Here is an 11,975-nt window from a genome sequence, read left to right on the forward strand (position 1 = left end):
GGTATGTTGCCTGAGGTCATATATGATTCGGCCTTAAGGGACATCACTGGGAAAGCGATCAATCCTAAACTAAATGGCATGAGGGCAAAGGGAAGATCATCTAGTATTACACCACTGTTGTATATTCACTGCCGGCAACTCACATCGCTCTGTATGAGAGGCGGATTGAGTGTGAATATATTGCAAGAATTGAGAGGGTCAAACATGCTCTTTTTTTGAGGGATTAGAGATGTTTTTTTGGACCAGTGTAATTAGATGGGTCTAGGGTATATGGGACACTATTTCTGTTCTTTTTGGGTTGATGTCTCTATGCTGGCTCATTTTGAGTTTCTAGTATTGAGCTCCCACATGTAGGTGTTCTCAGCAGTCGCACGGTGCAGTGGCTAGTATGAGATTGTTCATTTTTGGGGAGATTGAGATAGATATGTGGCAGTGTCATGCCAACTCATGTGCGAGTGGGAGATGTTAGAAATTGGGCGCCCATGTGGCATGACCCTTTGAACCTGAACCTTTTGAACCTTATCCATATAAGTTTGAATTTGAATTCAAAACTCATTTGGATAACCATTCAGGATATCTATATCTATCATATCAATAGATATGGATAGATGGATAGATTGATATATATTTGGTTATATATCAGATTATATGGTTAATCTATGAGATATGCATATCAGATATACGTTATGTGGTTTTTACCCATAACCTTTTTTTCCCAGACTCTCTCTCTGACTCTCTCCCAGAAAATAACAATCAAGCCATTTTGCACTATGATTTGTGTGGGTGATATCCACTATTGTAATATCACTCCATTGCTGGGTTGACTGATCAGATTCAGGAAGCACGTGATCTACCCACGAGATCCTTCAATTCAGATTCTGTTCTAAAGGTACGAATTATTTTTATCCGCTACGTTAATTTATAATGCTTTATGATTTACAAGTGATATTCATTGCAACTCATTGAGGGGACTTTGATTACTATCAAAATTGTCACGACCCCAAACAGCCCCTAGTAGGATGGTGCCGTGATGGCCAGTAATCCGAGATTACCGAAGGCCACTTACAAAATTCACACACAATCAGAGTATAAATATATGGGGCTCACAAGTGCGGAAGCAAAATATACAAACCTAATTAGTCCATAAGAGCAGTGCATAAGTCAAATGGAATGGCATACAACTTTACATAGCTTTACAACTTGAATACAAATAAAATGAAGTACAAAAATACATATTACATCTTGGTAAAAGGCTTCTCAAGCCGACGTATACAAAACACATGAACTACAAGTCAAGAAACATAATCTACAAGATTGCCGACATCCTCGCTGCCGACATGACATACATACAAAACACACATCTCGGCGTAGCCGACTTCTTGCTTGTTACCTACATACATACATATGGAGGGTGAGCTTGGATACTCAGTGAATGGTACAAGTAATAAAGGGGTTAAATGAATGATACCCAAGATCTTTGCAAAACATACATAGTATATCTTTGTCAAAACCATACATAACATAGCTTAGCTTGGCTTGAAATAAAACATCAATCGAACCTTGGTCTTTCAAAACTTACTTACTTACTTACAAGACCCACGCGGTAAACCGTCAGTGGCAAAACAAGACAAAGCAAGGGAGATATCTCAAACAAGGGTGCTGCGAAAGTCTAGAGTCCTCCAGCACAAGGGACCTATGTTACAAAGGCCCGTAGCCCCTTAACACAAAAGGTACTGCGAAAGTTTAGAGTCCTCCAGCACAAGGGACCTATGTTACAAAGGCCCGTAGCCCCTTAACACAAGAGTACTAATCAAGAGTGCTGCGAAAGTTTAGAGTCCTCCAGCACAAGGGACTTTCAAAACAAGATGTGTAGTTGCATTATAGTCCCCTGGCACTAAGGACTTTCCGAGAATGTCATCAAAATAAAGCTTACGTGATACATAAAAATAAGGATATCATTCATGCTTAACAAATACTTTTATCAAAACAGGGCAAAGCTTTATCAAAACCTTATAACATAGCTTTATTAAAAATACCACTCACATAGTTCTTGGGACGTCGGGATCAAGGCAAAGGTCCAAGTCCTACGAACACATGACAAAGTCTACTGAATGCACTTCACAAAACAAGTCTTACATGCATGCAAATGATCTCGGGAAAACATGCTGGGAAACATCTAGGGAAAACATGCTGGAAGTCAAAACACTGTTTTACATGCCAGGAGACATGCTGGGTACCAACCAGGTCTTTGCCGAGGTCCCACACCCCTTGGCCGAGGTGTGGCTACCTAAGCTTCGGCATGCGGCTACATGCCGAGGTGCACACAAGACAAACTAAAGGTGTAAGTGATCATGCAAGGTAGGCCAAGGTGAGATACGATGCTTGGCCTAAGTGTGAGGTCTAGGTGAGAGTGATTTCGGCGACTACACTTCGGGAAGTGAGGTCTGGAGATCTGGGTTTCCACCCGTGAAGAACAGGAAGAACATGAACATGAAGAACATGAATGCTAAAATCATAACTTCTTTATTACAAAAATCTGGGATTTCATGCTATGAGTTCGAAAACATGGACCTGGGTACCCATACTTGAAAATCATATGAAAACAAACACAAAAACGTGGATCTTGACATGAGGTTTCGGATCAAAACATGACTTTTCTTGAAGAACACATGAATACTATTTTCTCTTTCTAAAACCGAACTTCAAAGCAATGCATGGCTTACAAATCATATTCAATCATGCAATGCAATAACATAAACATAAGGAATAACATGCGCAGATCAAGAATCTAACCTTAGAACACGGATCTAACAGTTCGATCTCTAGGAATCAAGCTTGGAAATCTATCTCCTCTCAAGAACTCATCTCACTCTTCTAGAGCTTCTCTCTCCTCTTCAAAACAAGTGATATCACAAATGATAGGTTTCTCTCTCTGCCGGCTGACTTAACACTCAGCTCGGACATGTGGCAACGGCTGGTTGGTTCTTCTAAAAAAGGTGATAGATTGACAAGACAAGACTATGACAAAGTGTATCTAACAAGCCACTCGGTAAGGCACTCCGGCAAGTAATGACATCGGCTAAGGACAAAACTTCGGCAACTAAGGTGACAATGACCTCGGCGAGGAAGGACAACACTTGACTAAGCTGTGTCACACCTTGGCCTAGATGTGCCACACCTCGGTCTAGGTCATACCACTCCAGGACAAGATCACTTAGGTGCAAAGGTAACATCTCAGCCTAGATAATGACATCTCGGCCGATATGTCAGGGCGAAGGTGGAGGTCAAACAAAGTGGTTCCAAGATAATTCTAGACTGAAGATGACCTCGGCTTGGAACGATCTAGGCGTAACATGACCTAGGCTTGGCATGACCTAGGCTTAACACAACTTAGGCTCGAGACACCAAGGAAGGAACAAAACATGCACACAACACTTAGGCAAATCACATAAACACAAGGCAAGACATGGACCTTACTTAGGCAAAACAAGTCACAAACATACAAATGCAAGCTTAACGAGTCATAATCATACAAATGCTCATGAACATGACTAAGACATAAATGTGGGTTGTTACAAAAATGACATTTGATTATAGCTTTAACCGGTGTTAATTACAATTCAATGTGATTATGATTAACGTCAAAAAATATTTGTATGTTACTATTTTTTAATCTTATATTTTGTAAAAAGTGTAAAAGAGTTTATAATATCATTTTAAATCTTTGTCTTGTAAAATGTCTACTGACTAATTTTTTTTTTATAATATTTACTTATTTATTTTTCTGTGAATTTAATGATATCATTTAATTTTTATGCTTATAAAAATAATTATTTTAGTACAACATGCATACATACAAAACATTTGTAATTATGTGATAAAATAAAATTTGTAATCAGCTTATGATTATATCGAGTTTTGGGCCCCTCTCATCAAAACTTCTATGTCCATCACTAATTTGAACCGTTCATCTCATAAGTCTAATAGTAAAGATAAGTTTTGCAACATATTAAATTCATTAGATATCACTACACATATGAGCTGTGGGGAAGTATTTTGTGAATGACAGCACATGGCTAAGGTGACGTGGAAGTGTCAACCGAGATGTCACATGGCCTGTCTCGGCTAGGCCGAGGTTATCTGCGAAGATGTTAGAATCTGAGATAAGCAGATAAGGGACAAGAGTCCTAGAACAAGAGAGGATCTCATTCTGAATAAAAATAAGGCTTAAGAAGAGTTTATCTCTTTCTAAATGAGGGTCCAGGATGAGAATTGAGTCTGAATCTGTTGAAATAAAGTTTCTAAAAGGATCAGGTCACTACTGGTTATAAAAGCAAAGCACCCTCATAGGTTTGAGGTAAGTTCTTTCTTGTGAGTTTAAGCAAAATTTGCTATCTTTAAGAGATATAGATCACTGACTTGATCGTCGGATTACTCCCGGGTGGCGAACCACCACGGTTTTTTTGTCTTCTTGTTGCAGATTGTTGGGTTTAATCTATTTTGCTAGTGCTTTCCAGCTTAGTTCCCCGTTTAGTTGTGTGGTAAAAAATTAACACCCGAGCAAATTACATAATTATAAATTTAAACTTAAACAATTCATTTTATAAAAACAAAATATAATTTGTTCATTCATTGACTTCTGATGAAATTGATTTTTTGAATAGACAGTCTTTACTATGAGGTTTATTAGATAAAAAGTATAGATCATCGTTGTAGATTTTGAGTAGAAACTACAAAAAAACAAAATATATATATATATATATATAAAACATAGTGACATGGAAAGAAACATTGTTAAAATTGGCACATTAACAAAGATGGTTCAACGTTTTGGGAGACTTATGAAAGAACTTCAATAAAGCCAACAAGTTATCGAAAAAATGAAAGTAAATATTGTCCTCATTAATTTCTATCTCCCTTCTCAAACTCTCATCTAATGCGGGTAATTATTCAGTCATTTCAAATAATATGTACTTGTTATTCTAAATCAATCATGTAAAAGAAAAAATTTATAGGTAAGTCATGATAATTCACCTAAGAAATGCTTGACATTGGGACAAATTAGAATTTTATTATTGGAGGAGCCAAAAGACAAATATATATTTTTTTATCATATATACAAACATTCATGTACGTACAACTTGATATATAAATTATATATATACACACAGAAAAAAATTAAATTACATAGAAACAATTTCTAATAGGATAAAGAAGTTCTTATGGTGTAAAATAGAAAGAGAATGCAAGATATGAGAAGAATGACATATATATATATATATATATATATTATATTTAGGGGTCATTTTATGTATAAAATGAGATATATATTTTTAAAGTGATATAGCAAATAGTATTTTTTACAGAAATAAGGGATCATGACTTATAGTCTTCTTCTAATTTCGTCCTTGACTTGATGCATGTTGTGGTTTTTTATTTGTACACTGCTGGAAATTGGACTTTTAGTGGCGTTTAAAAAACGCCGCTATATCTATCAAAAACGCCGCTAATTCCTTTAGTGGCGTTTAGTACCAAACGTCGAAGCTGCGGCCGTCGCTGTATCTTTGCGACGTTTTAAAAACGCCGTGATATTAGTATAGGAGGCGTTTTAATAAACGCCGCCAAATGTCCCACTATACACTTGCTGACGTCACCAACAATATTTAGCGACGTTGTTGAAACGCCGTGGTATCTGTTTTCAAAAAATATTGACAGTTTAGAAGGCGTTTGTAGAAACGCCGTCATATCCCCTCTTTTTTTTTTGTTGAAAATTGTACTAATTTTTATTTGATTGAATTAAAAAAATACCTGTAGTAATACTGACATATAAAATATTAACTCTCATTCAAATAACAAAAATGAAACATTAATTCAGTTTCTTATTCAATTAATATCCAACTTCCATTCAAATACCTGTAATAAATATAAAATAACTAACATATAAAATAATAACTCCCATTGAAATAATAAATGAAGCATAAAATAATCCCTTGACAAAAAATAAAAAGCTCAAAAACGGTTTTAGCATTATAAACCAAACAATGAGTTTGGTCCATTTACATCCGAACTTCCAATACAATGCTATCATGGATACAATAGTAGGTAACCCTTTTCAGCTATGGAGAAAGTACTAAATGGAGCAAAGATGATAAAACAAAAACCAAGTATAGAAGAGTTTTCAGATAAACACCTAGTTTCTTAAGACTTGGCTTTCATTTCTTGGAAGATGGTTTAATAAACTTCAGAATAATAATCCAAGCATCTGCAATGTATAGTCTATAATGGAAAGTACACGGATATTACTCCAGATTTGAACTACATATATAGTAAATGATAACAGGAAAAAAGTAACATGTTGACAAAGAGTGTCTAGTGGGCAAAATAACCTCTGGCAGCTGTATTCAATTCTGTTATACAGAGATTTCCCATCTAAATTGTCAATCAATGGTTTTGCAAGTAATCAAAACTCAGGCTGTTGACAGTAGTAAGGGGCCTGCATGACAGTCAAATTAATTGGAATTCATTAGATTTAGATACAGAAGTTGCACGAGGAAACAACGAGGAAACAGGTGGAATAGAATTTAACTTCCATATACAAGATATGAAATTACTGATATAGAATTTAAAATTTGAACTCATAATACACCATTTGAATATATCAATCCTCTATTTATTTTCTGGATCAATTTCTTGGTATCCAGTTCTAATACTTAGACTTTCCCTAACTGGGATGTAGAGTTTGATTTATTAAAATAAAAGTAAAACATAATAGAATGGTTATTCTTTGTTCTTTTATAAAATAATTATTCTCTTAAAAAGGTAAATAATTATTTTAAATTCTAGGTTTGTAGTGTGATTGCTCCAGTAAACAAAACTAGCTTGGGGCAACTCATCCCAGTCAAGATCACTAATGTGTCAGTAATACAATATAGTAAGAGAACCTATGTCAACATTAGTGTGTCCTTTGGCATAGACCCCCACAAACTTCCACTTGGCCATATGATAAGCATTTATACCATTTGGTTCATGCTCTGCCCCTGACTTGACTTCATTCAATCCTAATTCTCACACATTCCACCTTCCCCAAATTAGAGCTGTCAAACTGAGTTAAATAGTGGATTCTTTAAACTCAATTTAAAAACCTAACAAACATTTTGAACCAATCTCAAATAAGTACAACTGAACATGATTCCAACACACAGGAAGTTGGTTTGTTTGCATTCCTGCCCCAAATAAATAAAAATCAACATTAAAAATTATTCAACATTCTATCCAAACCAGGCCTTTTCTGTTACAGTAGGGCAGGTAGAGCAGGGGCAGGTGGGGAAGGCAAAAGGCAAAAAAGAGAAAAGATGCTGACCAAAAAGTATGTGGAGGCAAAAAGTGACATCACGCAAGCTGGCTCTTGTCTAAATCTGACAAGTGAACATCAACCTAATTTTCAGATTGCAAAGTTAATCCAGTAATTGCAAAAACACCACACAAGCTAACAATAGTCATCTCATTAAAATTGTTCAATAACATTTCACAATAATTCACACCACCCTACATGTTTATTATAACAGCAAAAAACACCACCCTCTCTCTCTCTCTCTCTCTCTCTCTCTCTCTCTCTCTCTCTCGTGGTCTACTTTCTCTCTCTAGTTTGTCATCTGGACTCGAAGCAAACGTTAAATCTAGCTCTCAAATGAAACCAAGATGACTAGGTATCTCTAATGAAGATTCTTGGACGGGTCTAAGGCTATTTATGCATGCATGCACCATTAATGATTGCATCCCGGTGGTGCAATCTAAATTAGTACTATCAAGCATACTAGAAGCATATCTAGTATGAAGCATATTAATGAAGAAACCAAAAGTTTCTACAATGCTCTTGATCGATTATGATAGATTCAAGAAATACATTGCTCTCTCAAATCCATCAATAATATAATAATTTTGGCAGGAACTCATGGATGTGGGAAGTTCAAACCCACTACCCAAACCAATAAGTGTACCAAAGCTCGAATACTTCTGATGATGATGATGATGATGATGATGATTCAAAAAATACCAAAGAGCAGCCACCATATGAGGAATCACATTCACAATCACAATCATATTAGTTGAGGAATCAGAATCACAATCATAATCACAATCACAATCATAGTTATCCACGTTAATAACTAGAATCACAAAAATATAAGACTCATGTGAGAAGATTGTCTAGCCCTCTGATTAATATAAGACTCATGTGAGAAGATTGTCTAGCACTCGAGTCAAAAGGGTTTATAATTAGTAGAAATAAAACTGAATATATGGAATGTAACTTTAGTAAGAAATAATGGAGCTGCACCTTATGGGGACTTGCACTCGAGCTTGCATCACCTTCTTTGTTTGCTTGTCTACTAAAAACATATAAGGTTAAAAGGAAAAAGTTCCCTAAATTGACAATGAGGTGTAATTCTTCTACGTAGTTCATTTAATTAAACTTTGAATTGAGTCAAATAAAATGAAACATGAATATTGAATAGATGTATATACAATTGCCTTGGTTTTTATGCTATTGATGTGTGTTTAAAAAGGAACATTAAAAATCTATTATAGTCACAGCTCAGTGCAGCTATCAAATAATTTAGTTGTTAGACTCCAATGTGATTTTTTTTATCTATTTGGACTATTATCAGTATACATGCACATATTAGCTATATGGTTGTTAACTTTTGAACAACCTTTGGATATATTATTTTCTGCATCACTTTTTTTTAAAAAAACTTATTTAGGATGCTTTACTTTCCAGCCTACCTCGCCTATCAGATCTGAAATTGAAGTTAAGCTTGGGGGTACTCAGTGCAACATCATAATGAGCAGACTAAAGCCATGGATGCACCTGCAGTCCTCAAAAAAGAAGAAAATGGTGCTTCAAGATGGAAATTCTAACCCTGAAAGGCTACGGTCAACCGAATCCAAAGCCATCATGTGGACTTGTACAGTTTCAGCGCCAGAGATGACTATTGTGCTTTATAGTCTTAGCGGTTCAGATGGAAATTCTAACCCTGAAAGGCTGCGGTCAACCTTTAACTAGTATGTATGTGGAAGGCTCTATTTCAGATCCCATATCTCAGAGATTGAAAATAAGTAATTAATAGTTCTCTAGCTAATGGTAGCTTAATTTTTCACTGCCAAAATGTAAACTTCCGTGCAGGCAACAGTAGCTCCTGCCTCCAATATTCCAATGTACTGATTTTTTGTTGCATGCTGATGGATTCAGACTTGCTGCTATCAGAAAATGAAAATTCTGATTGATTATCGCTTATAATGAATACTCTGAGATTTCTTATTATCAATTTTCTTATAAATTCTGATTGATTATCCCTTTCCAGAAGTTTTATATCATCATTTCCCCGACTCTGCTTATTACAAAATTGTCATTGCTACTGGTATTATTTAACATTGCTATTCATATATTTGGTAGTATTATATCATCACAATAGAATTGACTAAAAAAAGTAATGAAATAACTAGTGCCTGATGCCAATACAGTAATTCTTCATTTTTCCCAAAGATCACAAATAGAGCGAGACAGAGAGAGAGAGAGAGAGAGTACCGATTGCAGTTCAGAAACAAAGTAGACTATTCAATGGAGGTTGAAATGCGAGTAATCGAGGGGACGACAGAGTTCAGATCTGAATCTTCGAAATCGCAGGCATGGAGCTTCGAAATCGCGTCGATGGAGCTTCGATCCGAATCTTCAATGGAGCTTCGAAATCGCTTCGATGGAGCTTCGCTCTGAATCTTTGATGGAGCTTAGCGAGGGTTGAGAGAGAGGCTCTGATTCAAAATAAGGGTTGAGAGAGAGAGAGAGAGAGAGAGGCTCTGATTCAAAATAAGGGTTAAGAAATGCTCTGATTCAAAATAAGGGTTGAGAGGCCCGTGTTCTTTTTCAACCAAAAAAAAAAGAAAAAAAAGAGGCGCGTGTGGCTACCGCATTCGGAGGCGTTTTTAAACGCCTCCCATTCTAAAACGGTGTCGTTTTGTGTAATAGAATACGTGACATTTTATAAAACGCCGTTAAATAATAAAAACAGTGACGTTCACAGAACCGTCGTTAAAAAAACGCCACCAAATCCACTTTTTCCTGTAGTGGTAGGTAGTACCACAAAAGTAATGATACGTGATACTTTAAGAATATTTAATAATTTTTCAACATAAAATGACCATGAGCCAAAATAATAAATTAATAAATGAGAGTTCACACATCATTAGATGGCGATAGTATTTGGGACAGAATAACATAAAGAATAAGAACAAAAGATCTTGAGCCTGTAAAATTATTGGGATGGCGACATTTACTTGAAATGCTAAACATATTTCATGTATTCGAAATTAATTCATAATTTCATGCAACAATAAATTCATAATTTGACATGTATTCGAAAAAATATATTAAAAAAAAGTACTTGAAATTTGAATTTATGATTTAAAAACTTGGTGTGGTACATATGCCACACTTATAACAAATCTAATCCACATATCTCAAATTTTGCATATTATTTTTAGATATTTTTTCTGAACACATAATATTTCTGTAATTCGATATGCTCGAGTAAAAAAAGTTGCTCTTCATGGAAGAAAAGGACTAGCATGAAAGAGAAGAGGCTGTCAAACTAACCAAGATGACTGCCTGCAGAGAACCAAACAAGCAAGCTCTGATGATCAAACAAAAGATGGCTGCAGGCAAATCATCCTTGGCTACCAAACTAGACTCTTGCCTTCATGTAAGACCTCTCTTCTTCCTCTCCAATATTGTGACCTCTTGATGCAAATGCTTACTGTCCCTGTCTCTATTTGTAGCCCATTTAGAGAATATAGACATCTGATTCTGATACAGTAGACATTTGGCTTTTAATTTTCCCTCTTTTCTCTTCCATTCTTTGTGATCTTCAACCTCCTTCATCTGCATAGGCATAAGTAGAGTGCAGCATGTACTTTGCATGCCCATAAAAAGGAATATATTCTATTTATATATATATATATATATATTAAAAAATGTATATTAGGAACCAATTTGTGTGTATGCTTCTTGACCTTCTTGCTTTATATAGTTGATAGAAATGGAATTTCAACGGTAAAAAAAAAGCACTTCTCAATACTTTTTTTTCTTTTTTTTTCTGGAAGAGTTGAGGACTGACTTGATGGATGAGACACTCCTTTACTTAGCGTGATATCTAACATTGAGCATTACTACTACAAGTACAACCTTTCTTTCTCTATTTATAAGGTATGATGTCTAACTTTGAGTCTTATTGCTGCAAAAAAATTTTTTTTTCTCTAACTGATTGAGAAAATAATAAATTTATAAAAAAAAAAAAAAGAAACTTTTTTGTGGTTCTGGTCAACCATTGCATTGCACATTGGCAACCCAACTTGCACCACCATTCACCAAGTCAATTTAGCTTAAGTTTCAACTTTTCAACTCCTCCCAGTCATGTCACAGCAAGCCACTTTTGGCCTTACCGGCTCAACCAGTGAGTATTGGGATTTTTGTATCTTTTTTTTTTTTTGACATTGGTAAGTTTATTATTATTATTATTATTTATTTATAAAAATTAATTATTAATTGTTAGATTAGCACTTTGAAAGAGTTGAACTCTTATCTTCTCATTTAAGTGGTGGTGAATATTGGGAATTAGGGATGAACCTTTTCGCCTAAAATTATACCTTTGTCACGTTTTGTTTTTGCTTTTGTTTCTCACCACGCAAAACATGACTTCAATTTTTTTAAAAAAATTCTTTCTCATCATTTCTCTCCTTTCTTACTGTTTCTTATTTCTTTAATCATTTAAACAAGTGGCGAGAGATCTTTTTCTTTACATTTTTTTTTCCCCATCAAATCTTTGAATGCAGTACCATTAAGTTCGTACTGATTGTTTGCACCCTTAGATTTTGCTGAAGTTATGAAAATGCTTTAAAAATGGTATTTGTTTTCCTATGAA

General features: G+C 35.2%; 1 long non-coding RNA gene across 1 annotated transcript; it reads right to left on the minus strand.

Annotated features, from left to right (window-relative positions):
• Positions 1–1,136: 1,136 nt before the first annotated feature.
• Positions 1,137–10,921, minus strand: LOC145794739 (uncharacterized). Its single transcript, XR_014334681.1, has 2 exons — positions 10,652–10,921; positions 1,137–1,390 (listed from the first exon to the last, which is right to left on the minus strand). It is a non-coding gene; the product is annotated as an uncharacterized LOC145794739 (long non-coding RNA).
• Positions 10,922–11,975: the final 1,054 nt, after the last annotated feature.

This window comes from Camellia sinensis, chromosome 7 (assembly GCF_055761805.1).
Source record: "Camellia sinensis isolate YWXY chromosome 7, ASM5576180v1, whole genome shotgun sequence".
In the NCBI taxonomy this organism is placed as follows: Eukaryota; Viridiplantae; Streptophyta; class Magnoliopsida; order Ericales; family Theaceae; genus Camellia; species Camellia sinensis.